Source organism: Rattus norvegicus, chromosome 4 (assembly GCF_036323735.1).
Source record: "Rattus norvegicus strain BN/NHsdMcwi chromosome 4, GRCr8, whole genome shotgun sequence".
Classification (NCBI taxonomy): domain Eukaryota; kingdom Metazoa; phylum Chordata; class Mammalia; order Rodentia; family Muridae; genus Rattus; species Rattus norvegicus.
The window spans coordinates 5,291,153-5,317,738 of NC_086022.1; the positions used below are offsets into that span (position 1 = coordinate 5,291,153).

At 41.5% G+C, this 26,586-nt stretch overlaps 1 long non-coding RNA gene across 1 annotated transcript in view; it reads right to left on the reverse strand.

Annotated features, from left to right (window-relative positions):
* Positions 1–4,435: 4,435 nt before the first annotated feature.
* The window catches only part of Nid2l3 (nidogen 2 like 3), a 44,510-nt gene continuing 22,359 nt past the window's right edge, over positions 4,436–26,586 (reverse strand). Inside the window, exons 3-4 of the long non-coding RNA XR_005503370.2 lie at positions 11,749–11,797; positions 4,436–9,976 (exon numbers count right to left, since the gene is read on the reverse strand). This is a non-coding gene — a long non-coding RNA (nidogen 2 like 3). The remainder of the gene's footprint in view (positions 9,977–11,748; positions 11,798–26,586) is intronic.

Below are 26,586 nucleotides of genomic sequence, written 5' to 3' on the forward strand. Positions count from 1 at the left end.
GCTGGAGTAGCCATTCTAATATCAAATAAAATCAATTTTCAACTAAAAGTCATCAAAAAAGATAAGGAAGGACACTTCATATTCATCAAAGGAAAAATCCACCAAGATGAAGTCTCAATCCTAAATATCTATGCCCCAAATACAAGGGCACCTACATATGAAAAGAAACCTTACTAAAGCTCAAAACACACATTGCACCTCACACAATAATAGTGGGAGATTTCAACACCCCACTCTCATCAATGGACAGATCATGGAAACAGAAATTAAACAGAGATGTAGACAGACTAAGAGAAGTCATGAGCCAAATGGACTTAACGGATATTTATAGAACATTCTATCCTAAAGCAAAAGGATATACCTTCTTCTCAGCTCCTCATGGTACTTTCTCCAAAATTGACCATATAATTGGTCAAAAAACGGGCCTCAACAGGTACAGAAAGATAGAAATAATCCCATGCGTGCTATCGGACCACCACGGCCTAAAACTGGTCTTCAATAACAATAAGGGAAGAATGCCCACATATACGTGGAAATTGAACAATGCTCTACTCAATGATAACCTGGTCAAGGAAGAAATAAAGAAAGAAATTAAAAACTTTTTAGAATTTAATGAAAATGAAGGTACAACATACCCAAACTTATGGGACACAATGAAAGCTGTGCTAAGAGGAAAACTCATAGCGCTGAGTGCCTGCAGAAAGAAACAGGAAAGAGCATATGTCAGCAGCTTGACAGCACACTTAAAAGCTCTAGAACAAAAAGAAGCAAATACACCCAGGAGGAGTAGAAGGCAGGAAATAATCAAACTCAGAGCTGAAATCAACCAAGTAGAAACAAAAAGGACCATAGAAAGAATCAACAGAACCAAAAGTTGGTTCTTTGAGAAAATCAACAAGATAGATAAACCCTTAGCCAGACTAACGAGAGGACACAGAGAGTGCGTCCAAATTAACAAAATCAGAAATGAAAAGGGAGACATAACTACAGATTCAGAGGAAATTCAAAAAATCATCAGATCTTACTATAAAAACCTATATTCAACAAAACTTGAAAATCTTCAGGAAATGGACAATTTCCTAGACAGATACCAGGTATCGAAGTTAAATCAGGAACAGATAAACCAGTTAAACAACCCCATAACTCCTAAGGAAATAGAAGCAGTCATTAAAGGTCTCCCAACCAAAAAGAGCCCAGGTCCAGACGGGTTTAGTGCAGAATTCTATCAAACCTTCATAGAAGACCTTATACCAATATTATCCAAACTATTCCACAAAATTGAAACAGATGGAGCCCTACCGAATTCCTTCTATGAAGCCACAATTACTCTTATACCTAAACCACACAAAGACCCAACAAAGAAAGAGAACTTCAGACCAATTTCCCTTATGAATATCGACGCAAAAATACTCAATAAAATTCTGGCAAACCGAATTCAAGAGCACATCAAAACAATCATCCACCATGATCAAGTAGGCTTCATCCCAGGCATGCAGGGATGGTTTAATATAAGGAAAACCATCAACGTGATCCATCATATAAACAAACTGAAAGAACAGAACCACATGATCATTTCATTAGATGCTGAGAAAGCATTTGACAAAATTCAACACCCCTTCATGATAAAAGTCCTGGAAAGAATAGGTATTCAAGGCCCATACCTAAACATAGTAAAAGCCATATACAGCAAACCAGTTGCTAACATTAAACTAAATGGAGAGAAACTTGAAGCAATCCCACTAAAATCAGGGACTAGACAAGGCTGCCCACTCTCTCCCTACTTATTCAATATAGTTCTTGAAGTTCTAGCCAGAGCAATCAGACAACAAAAGGAGATCAAGGGGATACAGATCGGAAAAGAAGAGGTCAAAATATCACTATTTGCAGACGACATGATAGTATATTTAAGTGATCCCAAAAGTTCCACCAGAGAACTACTAAAGCTGATAAACAACTTCAGCAAAGTGGCTGGGTATAAAATTAACTCAAATAAATCAGTTGCCTTCCTCTATACAAAAGAGAAACAAGCCGAGAAAGAAATTAGGGAAACGACACCCTTCATAATAGACCCAAATAATATAAAGTACCTCGGTGTGACTTTAACCAAGCAAGTAAAAGATCTGTACAATAAGAACTTCAAGACACTGAGGAAAGAAATTGAAGAAGACCTCAGAAGATGGAAAGATCTCCCATGCTCATGGATTGGCAGGATTAATATAGTAAAAATGGCCATTTTACCAAAAGCAATCTACAGATTCAATGCAATCCCCATCAAAATACCAATCCAATTCTTCAAAGAGTTAGACAGAACAATTTGCAAATTCATCTGGAATAACAAAAAACCCAGGATAGCTAAAGCTATCCTCAACAATAAGAGGACTTCAGGGGGAATCACTATCCCTGAACTCAAGCAGTATTACAGAGCAATAGTGATAAAAACTGCATGGTATTGGTACAGAGACAGACAGATAGACCAATGGAATAGAATTGAAGACCCAGAAATGAACCCACACACCTATGGTCACTTGATTTTTGACAAAGGAGCCAAAACCATCCAATGGAAAAAAGATAGCATTTTCAGCAAATGGTGCTGGTTCAACTGTAGGGCAACATGTAAAAGAATGCAGATTGATCCATGCTTATCACCCTGTACAAAGCTTAAGTCCAAGTGGATCAAGGACCTCCACATCAAACCAGACACACTCACACTAATAGAAGAAAAACTAGGGAAGCATCTGGAACACATGGGTACTGGAAAAAATTTCCTGAACAAAACACCAATGGCTTATGCTCTAAGATCAAGAATCGACAAATGGGATCTCATAAAACTGCAAAGCTTCTGTAAGGCAAAGGACACTGTGGTTAGGACAAAACGACAACCAACAGATTGGGAAAAGATCTTTACCAATCCTATAACAGATAGAGGCCTTATATCCAAAATATACAAAGAACTCAAGAAGTTAGACCGCAGGGAAACAAATAACCCTATTAAAAAATGGGGTTCAGAGCTGAACAAAGAATTCACAGCTGAGGAATGCCGAATGGCTGAGAAACACCTAAAGAAATGTTCAACATCTTTAGTCATAAGGGAAATGCAAATCAAAACAACCCTGAGATTTCACCTCACACCAGTGAGAATGGCTAAGATCAAAAACTCAGGTGACAGCAGATGCTGGCAAGGATGTGGAGAAAGAGGAACACTCCTCCATTGTTGGTGGGATTGCAGACTGGTAAAACCATTCTGGAAATCAGTCTGGAGGTTCCTCAGAAAATTGGACATTGAACTGCCTGAGGATCCAGCCATACCTCTCTTGGGCATATACCCAAAAGATGCCTCAACATATAAAAGAGACACGTGCTCCACTATGTTCATCGCAGCCTTATTTATAATAGCCAGAAACTGGAAAGAACCCAGATGCCCTTCAACAGAGGAATGGATACAGAAAATGTGGTACATCTACACAATGGAATATTACTCAGCTATCAAAAACAACGAGTTTATGAAATTCGTAGGCAAATGGTTGGAACTGGAAAATATCATCCTGAGTGAGCTAACCCACTCACAGAAAGACATACATGGTATGCACTCATTGATAAGTGGCTATTAGCCCAAATGCTTGAATTACCCTAGATCCCTAGAACAAAGGAAACTCAAGACGGATGATCAAAATGTGAATGCTTCACTCCTTCTTTAAATGAGGAAAAAGAATACCCTTGGCAGGGAAGGGAGAGGCAAAGATTAAAACAGAGACTGAAGGAACACCCATTCAGAGCCTGCCCCACAGGTGGCCCATACATATACAGCCACCCAATTAGACAAGATGGATGAAGCAAAGAAGTGCAGACCGACAGGAGCCGGATGTAGATCGCTCCTGAGAGACACAGCCAGAATACAGCAAATAGAGAGGCGAATGCCAGCAGCAAACCACTGAACTGAGAATAGGTCCCCCGTTGAAGGAATCAGAGAAAGAACTGGAAGAGCTTGAAGGTGCTCGAGACCCCAAAAGTACAACAATGTCAAGCAACCAGAGCTTCCAGGGACTAAGCCACTACCTAAAGACTATACATGGACTGACCCTGGACTCTGTCCCCATAGGTAGCAATGAATATCCTAGTAAGAGCACCAGTGGAAGGGGAAGCCCTGGGTCCTGCTAAGACTGAACCCCCAGTGAACTAGACTATGCGGGGAGGGTGGCAATGGGGGGAGGTTTGGGAGGGGAACACCCATAAGGAAGGGGAGGGGGGAGGGTGATGTTTGTCCGGAAACCGGGAAAGGGAATAACACTTGAAATGTATATAAGAAATACTCAAGTTAATAAAAAAAAAAAAAAAGAAAAGAAAAAAAAAAGAAAAAAAAAAGAAACAACAAAAACAAAAAGAGAAAGAAATGAAAAGAAAAAACAAAAAGGATTTCCAAACAACTCACTTGCACCGTCACAGAACAAACAAATGGGTGTTGTAGTCAAACGTGAAATGACCCTACAGGCCAATTGTTGGGAATACGTCACTAGAAGGTGACATGTAAGTTTTACTAGTCCACTTCCTGTCTCTGTCTCTGTGCTTCCTGCGTGTCACTCCAACGTGAGCAGTGGGGTCACATGGGGCCCAGGTTAAGAGTAAAGGAGAACTACTATGGCATTTTGTAAGTGATGGATTGGACGCTGCCTTGTCATCACTATTACATATCGATGCTATTGAACTAATTTCAGCAGTGTCTCAGAAAGCAAAGTATTTAAAGCAGAGGTGAGGGAAATTACTATAAACGTAAAGTAAACCTAAAGGTATAAAACCAAGAGGATCCAAATAAAGACACACACCAGAAAACACACCAGATTGGCAACATCAGCTCCCACACCATCTATGTTAAATGAAAGCCTATAGAAGTCCCACTGATTGTTTCTTTCCAGAAATAGTCAAATTTGATCTAAACTTTTTGGGGAAGGCACAACCTAAGATTGTCTTTTTTAAACCTTAAAAAGAATAAAGTGGGATGAATCACTCTACCTAATATTTCATAGTTAACATTTATCAAAGATGTGGCAGATAGATAGATACAGGCAACAGAACAGAATGAAGAGCTCAAAAGACCTCAGATCTGCTCAAGTGATTTTTTTATACATATGCAAAGCAACTCAAGGGAGGAAGAAATCTTTTCAGCAAAAGGTGCTGGAATAATTAAACTTCCAAAACAAAAAGCAATGGGTTTCATTTTATATAAAACTAACTGCAAATGGATAGGTTCTCTTTGCTTAAATAGTAAACCATTAAATTTTCAAAAAGAAGTGTTTCAGAATTGAATGCTTAGTAAAGAGTTCACATATTCAACTACAGAAACACGGCCCATAAGAGGAAAAGTTACGAAGCTGGAAAGAGCAGACCACCTGGTGCACGGCCAGCATCTAGAAAGCTGAGGTAGGAGGACCTAGCATTTGAGATCCAGCCAGGACTGCTTGCCAAGATAGTAAGATTCAGTCTCAAAAGAGGGAGGAAGAGGAAGAAGTGGCACAGGAATAGGATGTATAGAAAGGAGGGAGGACAAAAATTCTAGACAAGAAATCCATCAGGAAGCTTTAATGGAGCTAAGGTTCTTGTGGGCTGGTGGGGTAGCTCAGAAGCAAGCATGCATTTACATAGAGGTCCTAGGTTTTTCCTCAGAACAAGCGGGGAAAAACAAGAGGAAGGAGAGGAAAGAAAGGAAATCTGGAGTTGGCTTTTTGAGAAAAGAAAACAAGATTCAAAACTTGTTCTAATGACTCAAAATTATGAATGGGAGAGGAGGCATTGCAACTAATACTAAATAGGTACAAAGGAAACTACAATGGACAATATATTCCAACAAATCAGACACGCTAGAGGAAATGGATAGAGTTCTAGAAGCACACAAACTATTAAGGTGATTATGAAAAATCAAAATATAAATGGATGAATGATAATTAGAATAATTAACAACCTCCCAACAAAGAAATATCCAGGTAAGAGAAGGCTATAAAAATGAATTCAAAGAAAAGTTAAAGCTAATCCTTCTCAAATCTTTGAAGATCTAAAGAGGAGGAAATAATTCCAAATTCGCTTCATCAGAGCAGCATGACCCTCACGGGAAGCCAGGCGAGAACGCCAAAAACAAGCAAAACTATATGAATAGAGGCAAAAATCAAGGAAACATTACATTAGCAAAGAGAATGAACAGCACATTTAAAAGATTGCACCCTATAATCAAAACTGGATTCATGCCCGGGACACAGGATTGCTCAACATAAATTAAATCATTAAACATTAAAAGTATGAAGCATAAAAGCATGTGATCATGTCAGTAAGTATAGAAAGAGAAATTGACAAAATTTAACATCTTTTTGATGACAATTCCACATATCAGCCATAGAAGCTAGAGTGGTTAGCGGGAATTGTCAACTCAATGAGTTCTAGAACCTCCTGAGAGAGAGGCCTCCAGCAATATGGTATGAGATCATCTTGACTCGGTAAACTGTGTTGAAAAGAAGAACCTACAGCAGATGACATGGTTCTTCGGTCTGAGATCCTAGCCTGTACACAGGTGATGGAGTGAGCTGAGTGTACGCCATCATCGCTCAAACTGGGCAAAAATAACTCTCCCTTAAGCGGCTTCCACCCTGGTGTTTTCTTACAGCAACTAGAAGAGTAACTAAGATGAAAGCAATGTCACCCAACGGAATGAGGACCACACAGGATGAGGGACCAGGGTACATAGTCAAGGGGGGAAACACTGAAAGATTTCCTTCTAACCTGAGGAACAAGACAACCGTGTCCAATCTACCAATTCTATTCAATGCAGTACCAGCAGTCCTAGCAAGAATGAGGAAAGGATATTGAAAACGGTCTGTAGGTGACAGGACTGTATGCACAGAAGATCCACAAGAACCAAGTGTGGTGGTGCCCACTTATGATCACAGAATCTGACAGGCAGACTCAGGAGGAGGAGGACTTGGAGGGCAGCCTGAATTATATAACAAGTTTCAAATCAGCCTGGGCTACAGATACGGAAAAATAGACAAACTGAAAAAGGAAACACTGGCATATCCACGGTTTTGAAGATGAAAGAAGTGGTCATAAGCCAAAGAATGTAGATGGCAAAAGGAGAGAAATCACTCCCCTGCAGAGCCTCCAAGAGGAATGCTGCCACACAGGCACTAGTGCTCTGCACCACTGAACTATCCCTGTAGCCTCCCTGATCATATCTGCTGCCAGTAACGAAACTTGGAATTTAAAAGACAGAGTTTCCCAAAAACTTGCTGATGGCTGTGATATGAGCAGCTTTCAATATCTAGATGGTTTTTTAAATCATTGTTTTACTCATCATTTATTTGTTTATTTGTTTTTGGACAAGAGATCTTGCTGTTGTAACCCTGAGTACCCTGGAACTTGCAATACAGAACAGGATTATCCTCAAACTTTGGGTATTCTCCCCGCCTCTGCCTCCACAGTGCTGGGATTACAGGTTGTGCCACCCCGTATGACTTACTGAACGCTTTGTTCAATGAGATGGGGGCAACAGGAATCGGTGTGATTCTGTAATATATTACATTGTGCATTGGTTGGGGTATCAGTGTTTCCAAGTGACCAGTGCACAGCGCTAGCAAACTGTGAATGATTCATTCAAAGAATAGGAGAGTCCAATGGAAGAGCTGGAGGAAGGACTGAAGGACCAGAAGAGGTTACAGACTCCAAAGGACCATGAACAGAGTCAACTATCCTGGACCCTTGGAGCTCTCAGGGTCTGAAACTGCCAACCAGGGAGCATGCACATCTGGCCCTAGGTCCCCACACATATGTAGCAGATATGCAGCTTGGTCATGTGGGTCCCCAAACAACTGGAGCAGGGGCTGTCCCTAAAGCTGTTGCCTGCCTGTGAATCCTGTTTCCCTGGCTGGGCTACCTTACTAGCCTCAGTGGAAGAGTATGAATGCAGCCCCACAGAGGCTAGATGTGCCAGCTAGGTGTGGGGGATGTTGAGTGGGGGTGGGTACCCTGGGGGCTCCACCCTCTTTGAGGAGAAGGGGAAAGATAGAGGAAGAGACTGTGTAAGGGAGCAGGGAAACTGGCAGCAATTGGGACAAAAAGGGAGTAAATAAATAAATAAGAAAATACTAAAGAAGTTCTTTCCCCTTTTCTCCTACAATTCTGCATGAGCCTGGATTTTCTCCGCATGTTGTATTGAACCTCAGGAATTTATAACTGCTCAGTCCAGTTGCAGATATTAAAAATCCAGGTGGAGTGGTAACACACATCTGTAATCCCAGCACAGGGGTTGGGGGGTGGGGAGGTAGAGGCAGGTAGATAGATCTCTGTGAATTTGAGGCCAGTCTGGTCTGTCTAGTAAAGTGTGGTCTACATAGTGATTCCAAGTCTGTCTCACAGTACCACACACACACACACACACAAACATACACACACAGACACACACATACACACATACACATACACACACACAGACATGCACACACATACACATACATACACACACAGAGACAGGCACGCACACACACAAACACACACATACACGCAGACATGTACACACGAGCATGCTCGCACACACACACACACACACACACACACACACACACACACACACACACACAGAATCCAGATGCATTCTATTGAAGCCAGACATTACAGAAAACTATAAAATAATGTCATTCATTACTCTAAATTATGTTCTCACCTTATAAGCACAGTTATTTCTCATAAAAACCCACCACATATGTCAATGCATATGATTTTTTATTTTCCTCAGATTAATATCAGTTTTTAGTTCTAAGTTCTCAGATGAAAAGTATTTATAGATGTGACTCACATACACAAACTCTCCCGAGATCTTCAAAAACTTAGAGAATTTCAAGAAAACGTCTGAATATCTTCATTGAAGACTTCTCCTTAGGCCTCAGGTTGCCCTACTCTGCTCGACTATGAATGGCTCATGTTTAACCTGGGAGCTATGGGGATAGGCTGGGGCTTAAGTCAAGTTCAGCTCACCCCTTCTGCCTCCTGTACCTGGATTCTGGCAGCTATCGTTACCCAAAGCAATAGGGAAGTGGAAATGCATGGCTTTCACGTAAGGCACAGTGACCAACCAGATGGGATTCTGTTGAATTAAATCTAACATTCACATGGGTGCCTTTGCTGACTTTTCATATGTGCAGCTAAAAATTCTACACGGCTCCTTTTGACCCTGTCCCAGATGGAGTCCCAACGAGTCCCTCCTTGTGTCCCTTCTCAGGTGAGTCTGGCCTTCCTCACTTCCCACACCTCGTTACCTGCTGGATTTGATGGGGCTCTGGTTGTTCCTGTCCTCCTAGTCGTGGTGCTAAAGTGGCTCTTTGAAGGGAGAAGGGAGGATGAAAGGAAGCAGATTGTAAAACACAGTGGCTGCTTTATGGTTTATAGAAGTCACATCGTGAGAATGGTCTCGGTATCGGTCCCCAAGGCCATTGTGGGGATCACACTGAAGAATCATAAAAAGTCATGGGTTCTGAAGCTAGAAATGCACATCAGTGGCTAAGAGTCACTGTTGCTCTAGCACTGGACCCAAGTCAAAGCTGGCCTTGTCGGCACAGAGAATTTCAGGACAACTCGGGCTAAATCAAGAGACCCTGTCTCAAAACAAAACAGTGAGGGGTATGAAATGGGTCGGAGTTCTCTTTTTGTACAGCAGAAAAAGGCGAAGGCAGATGCATGTTCTCTCATGGACTCGACATAGACTGAATGAAAAAGGAAGATGACACACGTATGACGAGACGACACAAGCCTTGCACAACAGAACAAACAGGTATCTGGAGGTACAGCTAGTCTCATATGCGTGTACTTTTCTGAAGGCAAGATTGTGACTGTGGTGCACGGCCGACCACAGTGTCTGCTTGGTGGACTTGTTTGTTTGAGTCACGCTTTACTGAGGAAGTTTCTTTCAGCACATCCTCTAGATTAAAATCATCGAAGTCTCCATATCCTGCAAAGAAGAAGACAATTTTAAGTTTAGGTACTTTTTAAAATGAAGGAAAGATTGTAATATTTTCTTTGTCCTTACCATTATAATTTGTGGTTCTGATAACTGAACCTAGGACCTAGAACGTACTAGGCAAGTGTTCACCACTGAGGCTGATGCTAAAATAGACTCTTGACATGGTATATGTCATTTAAAAAAATAAGGGGGTGTGAATGCAAACAGAAAACAAAAATACAAAGGAAAAAATAGAGCAGAAGTCAAACACTCCATTGTGATAGAAAGAAACAGATCATTATATAATGCAAAAGGGCTACTTTAGCAACAAGTCAAATTCATTTGAGATGTGTGTGTGTGTGTGTGTGTGTGTGTGCGCACACACACACACACACACACACACATCTCCATTGTCAAGCACCCAAACATATATGGCAATCATTAATAGATATGAACATAGAATGTAACACAGTAATAGGAAACTTCCATCATCAAATGGATGACCTAAGAGAAACAGTGGGTTTTACAAGTATTCTTTGCAAATGCACACATAGGGAACATCACAGATCATGTGCTAATACACAAAGCACAATCCAGCGGTGATTATGGAAGAGTGAGATCATATCAAGTCTCTTTTCTGACTACAACAGCATGAAACTAAAACTGAATGGTGAGAGAGACAGCTCACAAATACGTAGAAATTAAACAACACTCTTCTCGACAATCCATAAGTCAAGGAAAACCAACTAGACGGAAACCAGTCAGGATCCGGACACAAGGGCAAATGGGATCACAATACATTCAAATGGAAAGCAGTCCTGACCAGAAGCCTGCAATACATCAGCCCTCATGTTACACCTCAGAAAGCTAGAAAGCAGAACAAAGGGAAAGCCAAGCAGAGCAAAACATTTTTAAAAAACAACAAAGTTGGTAATCTAAAGGAAACGATTGAAATTTCTTATTTGTGTGTGTGTGTGTGTGTGTGTGTGTGTGTGTGTGTGTGTGTGTGTGTGTGTGTGTGTGTGTGTGTGTATGCGTTGGGGCGCCATGTATGTTTCTGCAAGGCATGCATGCAGTGCCTTTAGAGGCCAGAAGAGGGTGTCAAGTTCTCTACAACTGGAATTACAGATAACTGTGGTCTGTCATGTGGATGTTAGGGATCAAACAAACTCACGTCCTGTGGAAAAGCAGTCAGTGATCTTTACTGCTGGGTCATTTCTGGAACCCCACAGAAGAAGCAGTTGTATACAAGGATTAATTCAGAAAGCTGAATATCATACACTTTGTCTCAAATGGAGAGTCTAGATTTTAATTTTATTTATTTTTAATTTTTAAAAATTACACGTATGTGTGTATTTGTGGACATAGGTCCAGGTGCTCTTGGAAACCAGAAGTGAATGTCAGTTCCCTGGGAGGTAGAGCTAGCAGCCCACCATGGATGCTGGGAACCAAAATCTTAATGACTAAGCTAGCTTTCAAGTCTGAGTCTAGATTTTAAACAAGCACTCGAGGAACAGAACAAATAAAATCACACATCACAAATCCTAGGACTCAGTTTAGAATAAGTGAAAGCCCTGTGTGGCCAGTGTGGAAAGTGACAGGGCCAACATTGGTCAGTGACAGGCACGAACTACAAGTTGGTGATAATATAAAGTCAGAAATACAAAATGATCTAAAATCCGTATAAGTAGTACTCGACCTGTATGCTACAAAGCTACCAAAAATAAAAGCAAAATAATAGTAGTGTAAAATACACAACCCAGAAATAAACTCGAACTTACGGAGAGTTGAAAATGCACAAAGGGTTAAGGATAGTGTCTTCAGGAATCACTGGTGAGAAAACACAAAAGAATAAAATTAGACCTTTATTCCAATACAGTAACTGAATCATAATTAATTTGCAATTTATTAAATGTGATACCCAATCCTGAAGAGCTACTAAAAGAAGTAGCGGGAATTGGTCTGGCTTATGGTTTCCTGAAGAGCATTCCCAAAGCATAGGCAAAAGAGCAAACTGCAGCAGTGAGGCGGAGCTTACAGGCCAAGGGCTCACTCCACAAGTGGAAAGCCCTGGGTTCAATTCCCAGAACCACAAAACAAGGAGACTAACGTGCGTCCAACCAAAATGCTTCACCACAGCTAAAGAATGACCCATGCAATTATGTGACATTTTCCACAAAGAAATGATGTTTATGGTCAACCGATGAATTAAAAGATAATGCACGACAAGTCTAATCTTTGAGGAAACAAAAATTGCAAGTGCAATGAAGCTAGCTTTAATCCTAGCCCATGGAAAATGGTATGGACACTCCTGAAAAGTAAGCATAGAATTATCCTATAATCCAGTTATATGAAGCTTGGGAACTGAGGTTGGTAAATCAGAGGCATCTGCACGCTCACGCTCAGTGCACAACTATTCACAGTAGCCAAGGTATGGGGAAAAAAACTCAAGCTTTATCTAGGTAAATGAATACAGGAAATGTTATTAGACTAGGGAAATGGCTTGATGATAGCACACTTACTTGGTGTGCAAAAGGCCCTTTATTTTTGAGATTATAACTACAACAGTTCTCCCTTCCCTCCCTCCAAATCTTCCCATATACCCCTCCAAACAGCACTGTCAGCCCCACTTAAATGGAACCACCCAGTGTACCATACTCAACCTGCCCAAAGCTACAGGGTCATGTGGACCCTCTCCACAACCTGGCGATTACTGCTACTGCCAAGCTTACAAATGCACCGAAAAAGTTTCTGAGTCAAAAGCTTACAGCCTAGTAGCCAAGTCTTGCTTCTTTTCAGAGTCCTTTACATATTACTTCCAAATCCTGAACATGGGATTCAGTATTATCAAGTCCAGAAAATGTGAAAAATATGTATGCTTTTCTGACTTGATCATAGGGTAGACTTAGGACCTTTTACATGACTGGTCGGTAAGCTTTGAACAATGGTGGTGGGGATCGTGGAAAAGAAAAGTACAGTGTCTCATTTTAAAAACCATTCTATCTTTTCAGTAAGGTTTTAGCTGGTGAGCCAACCTTTCTATGGTGATCCCTTACCAAAGGGATCGAACCAGTCTCCACTCAGACCGGAGATCTTATCCTCTTGAACGACACTAACAGTACCATAAACCAGTAGAGATGGACAGTTGTCTCTCTAGCCCTGGGCCCAAAGCACTACCCCAGAAACACACACTTGAATGCTAACCCAACTTACAGAACAAGCAGCCCATTAAGCAGTTTTCCCTGAGATACCAGTCTGGAAATAATACGAAATTACTTCGCCTGTTTTATTGCTCCTCTCCCCTTCTCATGTTCTGGTCCATCTAATTACTGCTGCTCATAAGGAGATTCAAGACTTGTGTGTGAGCTGGATGATGGCTTAGGGGCAGCTAATTTGAAAGAAGAAACCTTTCCTCAGCAAAGGCAAAGAGTGATACTCTGCACCTACGTAGGCAAGAAATATATATAAATATATTTTTTGTTTATTTAATATATGTTATTAATATGACACACACACACACAAAATCAACGAGTGTGCAAGAATCCTTGGAGATCAGAAGAGGGCATTGGATTCCCTAAAACTGGACTTAGAGGCATCTGCGAGTTATCATGTGGATGCTGAGAACTGAATCCAGGTCCTCTCGAGAGCCTCTCTACTCCCAGGAACTGGGAGTCAGCAGACGTTCTACTACAGGTGCAAGGCGAGCCTGGTATGCACAGTGATTTCAAGTATAGCTTGGTGTACGTGTCAAGTCCTAGGCCAGCCAGGGCTACACGCTGAAACCCTACCTCAAAGAAGAGGAGGAAGGTATATCATGAAGGAGGCCTCTTGAAGATAGAAACGGACTGGAGTGAAGCAGCTCTAGCCAAGGCAGGGCAAGGATTTTAGTTCCAGTCTAGCTACAACCTACCCTGTGACTCTTTACTGCACACCGTTTTCTTTAAGGACTTTTGTCCCTTCCAACAGCTCAAAGTATGGCCCTCCATAAAGTCAGTCACTGCTAATCCCTTCCTAGAGTGAGAAGATAAACTCGTAGGGCATATAAAACTTAACAAAATGCCTCTGGTTCCTTGGGCTACCTGTAAATTGTTCAGAGCGCTCTATCTACAGCTTTGGCGAGCCATCACCCATGCTGGGTGGAACTTCAAAACCAAACTTTGTAGATGTATGTGCAGGTGTGTGTGTGTATGTTTCTAGGTTTGGGTTCACACACACCTTTGTGGGTATTTGAAGGCCCTTCTTTTTTTGAGACAGAATCTTTTATACATACACAGAACATAGCAATTAAGTCAAGTCAGCTTGCTACTCAGTGCCAAGGATCTGCTCTCCGCCTTTCACCAACAATGAGAGCACAAGTGTGTGCCACTAGCATTGGCTTGTCACGTGGGTGTTCGGTATTGAGCTCAGACTCCTGTGCTTATGCAGCAATCACTTTACGGACTGAACCCTCTCCCCAGCCTCTGTGGTGAGCTTTTGGTGATGCAGCTGCCTTTCAGTCACACAGTTTCTTCTCAGTAACTAAGCCTCAATAAATTAATTGATTTACCAAGCTAATAGACACGCCAAAGTGAATGAGAGCCTGTGAAGCCTCAACTCTACACAAAGAACTACATGCAACTAAGAAATGCTGAGACTTTGATAGTCTTCCCTGAGGAAGAGCAGGTCAATTTTTACCCAATACCAAGTAGTCAGTACTGAAAACATAAACATACAAGCAACATCAGACAGGTTGAATAGGTTATATTTATGTATGTAGGAAAATCTATACATAGTTGCATGTAACAACAATTAATGAAAAAGGAGGTTGTGGACCTGAAAGAGAGCAAGCAAGAGTAGATGGGAGTCATTTTAACATTTTTATTTTCATCCTGTGTATGTGTGAATGCCCAAGGCAACTAGAGGCATCAGAGCCTGTGAGCTAGAAGTCCAGGCAGTTGTGAGCCATCTGCCAAGGGTGCTAGGCAGCAAACTCAGTTCTTCTGGAAGAGTAAAATACACTTCCAAATACTGAGCCATCTCTCCAGCCCACATGGAAGGGTTTGGTGGGAGGAGAAGTGGAGGGAATGGAGAAATGTTGGGATTATGTTATAATTTCAAAAGTAAAAGTGATAATTTTTAAAATACACTTAAAGCATCATGTCCCTTTTCCCCTCCCCCCCAACCAGAGAATCATTATGTCCTGGCTATCACCCCACATCCCTGTGGGATCACTGGGTAGATGAGTTCTAACATTTCTGTACAAAGAATGCCCAAGAGGCCTGAGGCAAGACACCTGTGGTAGAGCCGCTGAGACACAACCCCACTGTACACTCGACATGTTTGTCACACTTAGATATTACCAAATGAGACACATGCAAAAACATGAGTACCAGACCTGTGCAAAATAGCAGAACCCAGGCTACAAAAGAAGAAGACTGCATGCACAGTCCATTTGGCTTAATGTGTGCTCATTAACCACCACTTAGTGGAAGGAAAAAGTACTTAGGCCTCTGCAATGGGTCTGAGTCATTTCAGCTGACCCCGCACTTAACACACATATTGTGGAATTTTCATTTCTGGTTTTCATAAGATCTTACACTGTTTTTAAAACCATATATGGAAGTTGTCTAGATATGATCTTTTCTGAGAATCTATTGTGGTTTTATGTAAAATAAAAACAGTGTGACATCATGACACAATGCTAATGATATAATGTTCAATTTCCTGTAATGCACACAATCCCTCAGGGGTGTTCTCATTTCAAGTGTCAGGGCATACACAGTTGATACTTTATGAGGCAGAAATCACTATAAAATGTAACTAAGCTAGCTTCTAAGGTATTGGAGATACAGTTATTATCTTGTATTATCTGGACAGGCTCAAAGTGAATTCTAGGGTCATGATAAGAAAAGAAGAGTGATAATCAGACAGCATGTGGTCAATGGATCAGGGGAAGGAGCCATGATCTATGAGATGAAGACACCTTTCACAAAACAAAAAGAAGCAAAACAAACAATAAGAACAAACTCAGGAAAGGCAAAGAAACTAGAGCCTTCAGAGGAGGACAACACTGCTAAAGCTGAACTTTATTCTAGTGGGAATCTTTCAGCTGCCTAATACCCAAAATGTAAATTGATGGATTTGTGTTGCTTTAGGCATCTAAGTTCAAAGCAGAAATAGAGAGACTATTTCCCCCTTTCTCCTATGTATATAACAATCCATCACAGGCCTGGAGTACAGTAAGAACATTGTATTCTTTGCCTGAAAGAAGTTTCCACAGCAGATGACATCTGTTTAAAATAAACCACGTGCTCGCCTTTGTTCTTCTGAGGTCTGCAGTATTCATTGGGAAATCTTTCCACATCCTATTAAGCTAACTCTTGAATGTCACACTTTTAACAAGCAAATATTCTTTTTGTAAAAAAAAATGGAGTCCTACTTACAATTATGTATATTCTAACTGGGCAATATGACTGGCAAAGGCCTTAATTGAGGTTCATAATTCACACCTAGTGTATTATTAGGCCTTTGCTACACATTGGCATTTGTGAACATTGTACCATGACCTTGTCGTCTGCACAGCTTCTTGCGATTACTGTGATTACAAAGGACTTGTGAAAGCTGAGGTGACAAAGAATGGCATTCCACTCACCTGAGGGACACATCCTTTGCTCACACTAATCTAAATCCAGAAGAAAGGCTTCCAAGACATCACATCTATTCACAGGAAACTGGTTAGCTGTTCTTATATTTTAGTGAGATACAAAGTAGTTAAGAATGGGGTGGGGGGAGGAAGGAAGAATTCCATTCAAATCCAGGAACACTCAGGAGCATGGCTCTGCTGATATTTGGAACTCTGGGGAATTCTACTCTGGGGAATTGGAAAATAATTATTATTTCTTTTCAAATTTTAAGTTATCCAGTTTATTGTACAGTTATCTTTTGCATAAAAAGCAGAAATCCTGATAACCTGAACTCTATTCCTTGAACCGATGTTGAGGTGAGAGATTATCAACTCCATAACTTTTCTTGGACTTCCATAGGCACCATGGTACATATCAATCTCTCTTTGTGTGTGTGTGTGTCTCTCTGTCTCTCTCTCCTTACACATATACATACACATAAATGTACACACTCTTGCGCATGCACGCACGCACGCGCGCACACACACACACACACACACACACACACACACACACACTCATGCTCACACTAAATTACCCAAAATGTAAGCTCTCAGCTGCTCCTGACACCATGGCTTCTCTCTGCCATCATGGATTCTAATCTTCTGGAAACATCATCCTAATTTTATTTTTAATTTGCTTTGGCCATGGTGTCTTTCAAAGCAATAAAGAAGTAAATAATACATACTGTCATGAATTCAGTCTTTAATGGATCAAATGTTGCTGTGTGGCCAGTTGTTAATGTAGTACTTTAACCCCACTGTGTCCCAGTAGCCCTAAGAAAGCAGTGTAACACAGATACCTACAGTGTCCAAACATAAGAAATAGTCTGACAAGACTTCCTAAAAGCTGCCTGCAAGCCAGTCTTCTCCTATCTGCCCTTGGAAGATGTTGAACTCTCAGCTTCTCCAGACCCACGTCTGTGTGGATGCTGCCCTGCCCCCGCCCTGATGATAACGGACTGAACCTCTGAACCTGTAAGCTGGCCCCACTTTTTCCTAAAAGCAGGAACCATAGAGGTTGGCAAGGAAAAAGACAATGGACAAATGGATTCTGTCTTTGATTAGAGTACTGAGCACTCCTTGAAGGAGGAGATAGTGAAGATACACTACTTTACACCTATCCTGTGATCAAAACTTATTACACAGATCAATAAGGAGGCAACAGAGAATCATTGATAGAGTGTTTGTCTAGCACATGCAAGGTCATGGTTCCCAGCCTCAGTACTCAAAAGAATGGAAAGAAGGGAGGGAAAATGGAGGAGGGTGTGGTTGAAACATTAGAAACTATAGCGTGTCAAATGACTATCTTTCCAGTATCTTTTTCTCCCTCAATGACCTGCTCCTCCTCACACTGTACACAGTGTACTAATGAACGCTCATGAACAGATCATAAGCACAAAAACACACATGTCAAACTATGCTTTGAAGTCAAAGCAAGTTATAATGTGGGATGCCTCAGTAGGTATGGTTTCTAAAAGCAAAGATAGATCATCTTCGACTGGTCCTTTAGTTTTTATCTAATACCTGTCTGCGATTTTCATGTCCTCTTTACATGGGTACATAGGTATGTTACCTTCTTCATCTTCTAGATTTTCCCAACATTCTCTGCTGACTTAACAGTCAGCCTGTAAGAGAGGGTGTGTGCTCCTGGCACTGTTTGTTGCCAGCCAAGGCAGGCTGGTCTGCACTCGTGTGTTCTTTCTTCACACTCAAGAGAGAGGAAAATGGACACTCCATTTTGGAGTGTTTTCCTAAGAACTATCTGCAAAAGCAAACAGACTCTTAAAAATCCCTCTGGTGCATTTGTATCTTTGGCCTTTTGCAAGAAGGGGAGAGAAGGAAGAGAAAGGACGACTGACTGAGAAGGTTGTTCTCATTCCCACTGCTGGTGAGGGGTTTGATTTCCTAAGTATTAATCAAAATCACTCTTGATTATAGCAAAAACAACCTTTGCTATAATTTTAATGAAATTAATGAGAATATATGGTAATTCTGAGCAATCTTGCTCTAGAGATTAAAGAACAGCCTGCCAGGAAACATACGAATAAAGCTTTAAGATCAAAATTTGCATAATTAAGTTTCTTCCCTACACTGCCCACCCCACCTCCAGCATCACTAGCTGTGCTAAGTTCTATGAAAAAAGATGTTTAAAGTCAGGTTGGCAAAGCCTGGGTTTCCTCCTGAGCCGGGACATCCTTTTCCAATACTGTTTTCATGTTTTTAAAACTCATGCCTGCCAGACTAACAGATAGCCAATGACGATTGACCAAAATTACAGAGTGCACAGGTTTTGAGCCCTCCTCTTAAATTCTTAAGTGAAAAAAAAACCAAGATCTTCTCCCTTAGGAAACTGCTTTCCTGCCACTTTGGTACCATATGAATCTGTGTGTCCTGCTCTATGGAAGTGTCCTGCCAAGTCGTAGCCTAAGCAACATATCAAAGCCCCAAATGACAAGCATTGTTTAATGATACCAGACAGAAAGGCTCCCTGCTCCAGTACTACTCCCTCAACAGAGGCTGTGAAGGCCTCAGCCCAGTCTACCACGTGCCCCCTCTATCAGCACAACAAACTCTGGTCCTTTCAGGAGGGTATGTGTTTGTTCCAAGAGTACAGACAAAGCAGTAGCCACCTGTTTCTGAGAATGTAAGGACACTCAGGACAGTGCACACATTACAGGTGTTTGTGCCCTTGGCCCCACCCTCAAAAAGATCTTTAACATTTCAAAAAATCCTGTAAAATATCAACAGGCCCATCTTCCCCCTTCAATGAGTAGTTCTTGGCTTTGTGATAAGGCTATAGCTGAAAGGTCAACAGTCTTTGATCAGAGGGAACAGAAATCACCATTTTTCGTTATCTGCCTCTATTCAAAGAAAAAGCAGAGAAGAGGAAAATATCAGGAACAGCTGGCGCTGTTTACAGAGAACTTCAAGCTGGATGCCACACACATCTGTATAATTAAAACATTATGTCCTCAAGCATGCATGTCTGTATCCTTGGTCTGTCCAAACACCTGGGAAACAGTAAAAAAAAAAAAAAAAAGAGCACATGGGTGTCCACAGACACTAGCTAGACACAGGAGGCATTCCAAAGTGGTTCTACCATTTTCTGTGTTTCAGTCAACATTTATTAGTGATTCAAAGCTCTTCTTGAGTGAATTTGTTTTTCTTATTTAAGCCACTTCTGTTTCTCTGGAAGTTCCTCTTAATCTTAGGAAGAATGGAATGTGCCATGCATTGCTACTGAGAGTAGAACATGGTAGGAACACTTTAGAAACCCCCAGAAGTTTCTTAAGACATTAAACATATATGTGCTCCGTTAGTCAGGAATGCCCCTCCTTGGTCTCTCAGACACGTTTATTTGTAATAAAAACAAAGCAACTCAAACATCTATTTTCAGGAGAAACACGTGGAATACGGAAAATTACCCAAGAACAATGAAAAGGGTGATGCTGGCCAATCACATATCACTTGTAACACTACTGAGCAGACAGCAACACAGCCATCTTCCATTGCATGACAAGCAGAAGTGCAGGATCACTGGGGCAAATCCAGTCTGCTGAAAGGAATACAAGAAGAAACAGGGTGGGGAGAGAGGAGAAGGAAAGAAGAGAGAAGTAAAACTAGAGAAAGGTGAGGACAGGTCATCTCCTATGATGCGGTCCAGCTACGCAATGGGCTATCAGTCACGTGCAAAGGCACAGAGTCCTGAGCCATGCTGCAGCTAGAATGCACCTTGACAGCATGTGTAACTGCAGTCTCTGTGCCTGGGATTATGTGATGGTAGGACCAAGCAAGTTCTGAACCAAGTGAGGAACAGCCCAGCCCATCTCTCCACTCTCGGACTTCTAGTCTTGTGGCTGGGACAAACACTTGACAGAAGCAACTTACAGAGGAAGGCCTCACACTGACTCGAGTCTTAGAGGATAAAGTGCATCATGGTGAGGAACCACAGGAGTCAGCAGAAGACATGTCTCACATCTCAGTGGATCAAGAGTTCTGCAGCTCCCATCTGCATCAGTGATGCCCTGTATAATGTGTGCTGAGAAGAAGGATGAGAAATGGCCAAGTATTCAGGGTGTGAGGTGGAGAGAGGGAGGTCTTATGTCTTAAGGACCATAAATATACCTGGCTTCCAACCAAAACCTAAGCCTGACTGCCCAAGCATGAAACCAGCTGTGCACATGAGCACGAGGAACTGGGCGCTACAATTCCAATGTCAGAAAAGCCTATTCTATTTCAAGTAGTCAAACAGGGTTAGGGAGACCTCTGAGTAACGTTACTGCTGCACAAGCATAAGAGCCTGAGTTCAGGTGTGCAGCAGCCATGTAAAGGCCGGATGTGGTGGTGCTCGGCTGTAAATCTAGCACTGGGTATGTGTTACCTGGCTTACAACCACCCGCACTCCAGTTCAAGGAGATCTGGCGCCCTCTTCTGGCACTGCATTCGAGTGATGCACTTATGTATGAGCAGCCAAAACAGACACAAAAGTGCAAATAAATAAATATATTTTTTAAAGTAGAGAACAATTGAAGACACATGGTGTTGCCCTCTACTCATGACATGTATGCAGAAGTCTTCAGAATTACTGAGCCACAGGATCTCAAAAGTTTACCAACATAACTACAGGTTCACAGAGTTGTAAGAAGCAACATACGAGGTTTGCTCAGTTTCCTCCAAAAGTCACATTATGGCAAGACATAGTCTATCATCACAATAAAAATGTGTCAAATGTGTCATGTTACCCCACCACAGTCCAGGCAAAGAACAGTTACATCACTATAATGGCCCCTTCTCCTCGCCTCCGATTAACACACATACTTGTTACTACCTCTCCTAGGTCTCCATCCACTACCCACCTCAGACCCCAAATGACCACTAATTTGTTTTTTGCCTACCATTTTTGAGGTAATTCCAACAAAGTCATACTTGTGGCATCATACTGCTTGAAGTGTTTAACACTGTCTGAGTCCATTCACCCCAACTGTGAAGCCATCTCTCCCAATGGAGTGCACCAAGTGACTGTTACAGTTCATTCCATTGTCTGGGACATATGCGTTCATTCCAGTATCAGGCAATTTCAAATAAAGCTGATATGAAAATTCATGAATAAGAAGCCTGGTGAGGCAGAGAGCTACCATAAAAAAGGAATCAGAGAATAAGAAGACACACAAACCATCTTCTTACTTCAACTTCCCCACTATGCCTGGTTCAAAACAAAATCACTATAGCTCTGTGCTTGTGAATGGAAAATTTGGTATTGATCTGTTCTTCCTTCCATTGAACTGAAAAACACCTACCCTCTTGCACGTCCTAGGGATATAACAGTAAATAAAACAGACCAAAAAACCTGTTTGTGTATGAATCATATATTCAACCGGACTTAATGGATAGTATTCTGTAACTATACATTTCAAAAACTTGGTCAAAACCAAGCATCCTGGAACATTTCTAGGCTACACAGCAAAACAAAACATGGGTGGAGGAATGTAGCTCAGTCAGTGAAGTGTTCCCTGTCTCCCTCTCTCCATCTCTGTCTGTCTCTCTCTCTGTGTCTTTCTGATTCTGTCTTTGTCTCTCTGTCTTTGTTTCTCTATCTTTGTCTCTATCTTTCTGCCTCTCTAGCTCTCTCTCTCTCTCATGTGTGTGTGCGTATGTGTGTGCATGCGTGTATAGACTAGAGACTATGGGTCATCCATCATCAGAAGCTGTTCATGTTATACATGCACACACGAAACTTTAGAAAGTAGTTAAGGGTGTTGCTGCTAATTTCAGATATATGAAAAAAAATCTTAAGTTTTCTCAGGCAACAATATTCCTGAGTTAGAGAAATGGAGGAGGAGGAAAAGATCCTATTCATAACAGGAATCTATACTATACAATGCTTGGCAACAGCCCTGTGAGAAATGAAAATGAATAAGATTATGAAAACAAACCAAAGTTAAAAGAATTACATAGATCACATTTGAATGGGAAATATCAATAATGTAAAAGAAAATTACATCTTTTAAGATTTTTTAAATTATGCATATAGGGGCTGAGAGGTTAAATCTGTATTAGTGCAGTCCCTACAGAGAGGGCCTTAGATCCTCTGGACCTGGAGCTATGGTGGTTGTAAGTGACCTGACTGGGGTGCTGGCAACTGATTTCCAGCATCTGCATGGCTGCTTATACCTGTAACTCCAGTGCCAGGGGATCGAACACCTTCCTGACCTCTGAGGGTGCAAAGCACCACATGATACACATCCATGCATGTAGGAAAATATTTCCAGTGATAAAATAGTAAAAAATAAATCTAAAACAATATTTTAAAGCCCAAGGTAGCCAGGCATAGTGGGGCAGGCCTCCAGTGGCAGCACTGTAAACACTAAGGCGGAGGATTAAGATTTCATGGCAGACTTAGCTATGCAGGAAGATCTTCTCTAAAAAATAAAAAATCAATGGCAGTGGGGAGGAATCCTAATAGCATTTAAAACTTTGAAAATTTTATTCTCAGCTGTATGTGGCAGAAACTTGCAGGCAAGTAGATCTCAAAAACAAAGCATAATTTTAGAAAGACAAGGTTGGGACTGTGCATAGAGCTCAGAAGCATTTGGCTAGTAAGCGACTGTGCTAGGTTCAATCCCTTGTTTATATTATATTCTCTTGGTTTTGTTGTACTAGATTATAAACTGAGAGCAAAGAAGAATATTTTACGTCCTTGTCTGTTAACACAAAGTACATGACTTGATAAACAAAAGATACTGACTTTTTAAAATAAGTCAATAAAGAAATTATCAGTCCTTTCATATACTACTTAAGATTAGGCTAAACAATGGGAATGACTTGGATAGACAGACAGACAGACAGATCAATAGATAGATATTGTAATGATAATGAAATAAATGAAAAAAATACAGCAAAGAAAGCAGGAAAAAAGAGCATTGTGAGCAGGAACCAGGAGAAAATATACACAAGGAACTGAGCCAAAGGCTTGACCAGGCAATTCATTAAAGAAGAAACTATCTTAGACAACCCCATAGTAATCGGAAGCATGTAAATTAAATATAATTACAAATAAATAATTATAATATAATTGTATAATAAATGTGTAAATCTTGTGGGTTTAGATCATGATAAAGTTGACAAGTGCTGGCAAGGCCATTACACAATGGCTACTTTAGTACACTGCTGGTGGCCAGAACCAAAACAGCCACTTCAGGAGACAGTCGGGTATCACTTCATAACAATAAAGTGATAAACACTGTGCACAGCAGAAAGCACTCTCCTGAGTATAATTTTGCCAAAGGAAGCATCAAACTTTTTGGTCTTACAACCCTAGATGCTAAAACACTTGAAGACCTTCATGTGCTTTTTAAGTATGGTTTCTGACTATTGATAGTTATCATATGACAGGTTAAAATAGATTTTTAAGGCATAAGACAGAGTGCATCTTCCACTGGCCATCAAAGCATATTTTTTTTAAAACTTTTGTTATAAAAGATTTTCAAATTAAACAACAAACAAACAACAACAAAACCAAAAATAAAATAAAAGTCATCATGCACTGAGACTGGCGAGACCTAACATCTACCCATCTCAGTGACTTGCTATACAGTTAGGACAGCCAAAGCTCACCAGAGTCCAGGGTAGGTCTGAGATGAGTGGAGCTGACACCAACCCACAAAGATGGCCCCTGACCTCAATTCTTCTAACACATCTGTACTGAGGCAGCAAGGAAAACAGAAAACCTTGGTGTTTGAGTATATTGAAATCAAGAGAGGGAACTATAAAACAACAACAACAACAACAACAACAACAACAACAGCAAAAACACATCTGCAAGCTGTCTGAAACCTTTTATCCTTGCATTTCAGAGCAGAAGCAGGAGGGGCTTATAAGTTCAAGACTAGCCTGACATACGCACAGAGATCCTGTCTCTGAAAAACTCTGCCAAGGTCTAGGCTCTGTCTTGGCAGTAGTAGAGCATCTGTGTGATATGTACAAGGCTCTGCTCCTTCCCAGCCCTAGAACCACACGCATACAGAGATATCTCAAGAGTCATGAGATCTTTGTCAATATCACTGGTGCTCCACCAGTAGAAATCTACTGCTCGGCACACACTGGACGCTCTCTGCAGTTGTCTTCAGTTGCAAGGCAAGTGAGCAGGGCTGTACCTGCTGGGTAAAGGCAAGAGATTATGTGCCAAACATCTTACACTACACAGGACAGCACCCACATTTCCCTTGCTTACAAGATATCTACTATCAATCAACCAACTTTCCTTTTCCTGTTATTGCCCCACCACTACTTCCTGGAACCCAGAACCTCGTATATGCTAGACAGGTTTCTCACACTATGCTACCCCAACCCGCATACAACTTCCAGGCTAAAATTCAAAGGACTGGTGCTAAGGAACTGCTCTGCTGTCTGCATCTAGAAACAGGCAAACCTAAGTAACTTTTCTCTGTCATAGACAAGGGACCCCAGGTTGCCCCAGCTCCTGATCTAGACTTCTGAAGACCGATGCTCTGCCAATTCCACTAAGGGAGCTGTCCCACTGGACATTGTACTCTCTGTATGAAGCCTCGACCATAGAGAAAATTCTAGAAAAATCTTTGGATCCAACTAGCTCACGCCCAACCCCAATGGAGAGGGAACATGACAACCGACAATTGACAGACACATCATGGCCTCATTCAAAGGGCTAGAATAAAGAGATGTGCAGGTCACCAAATACCTCTAATGGTCATTGCTACTCAAAGAACTAAAGGGACCAGCTTCATGCTAGAGGTATACAGTCACTGCCACTGGGAAGACTGGGGAGAACTTTAGGGGTGCAGCATTTCAGCAGGACCCTACAACTCCATGAGTTTGTGCTTGTTGAGAAACTGGAGCTAAAATTCATTGGACACTCCTCCACTTTCATGGTGGAATATGTACCGTGACCTAGACTCTCCACCATCCTATGGGACTTACAATGTGTAGAGTTCAATGAAAGCAATACTGTGTGACTGTAAAGGCCACAAAGGGCAGATATGCAGATGTATGGAAAAGTGGAGTCAAGGTTTCATATACCAACATGTAGCCTCTGATTGGCTGTGTAGTTGAGGCTAGCCTTGAAGTCCTGGTTCTCCTGCCTCCACCTCCTGAGTGTTGAAATTACAGACACTCACCAGAAATCCAATGGTGATCTTATATATACCTACTTTAGAACAACAAATCCTCAGTCACTGGACCTCTGAGCAGGCTTCTGGGAGAGCTGAGTCTAGAATAAACAAAGGTTCAGGAGCCTCTGAGCCAGGCTTTCTGGGAATCCAAGAGCAGCAGAGGAACAACATTCAAAATGTACAAAGTGACAGTAGACACAAAGTTGGAAAAGCCAAACCATCAGGTAGGAAACAGGAAAGTCAGTGTGTCTAGAAAGTCTACTCTCAGAACCCAGTGAAGCTCCTGGCTTCAGGCCCCTCTGAGCAGCCTTTTCGTTGTCATCTCACACTGTGACCCTTTAAAACCATTTCTCATGCTGTGGAGACCCCCAACCATAACTTTATTTTTATTGCTACCCACAAATAATCCATTCAAATGGCTTCTGTACACTTGATACAGGTACCTGGTGTCTGTCTTGTACTGAAAAATGAAGACATGGCCTATACCACCAAAGGAGGGGCTGAAAACTTATCAAACATCCCAAGAATGAGGCTCTAGACCCTGTGGAGGACTAGCTGACAAAATGGTGACCCCAGTATGACTGAGGGAAAGAAAATTCTCTCTGTTCTCATGATGCCCAATTCCCAGGGCTGATGAAGGCACTCAAGGAGCTTGAAGTCAATCCCACACTCTTTCTGGGGCACATCTATAAAGCTTGATACCCCCAAATCAGTGCACAAGTTCCTGTTAGGAACCCAGCCTGTCCACTCAGTATAATTAGCACCGGGGTCATTGTGCTCTTACCCACAATTATGTACACCTTATTCTG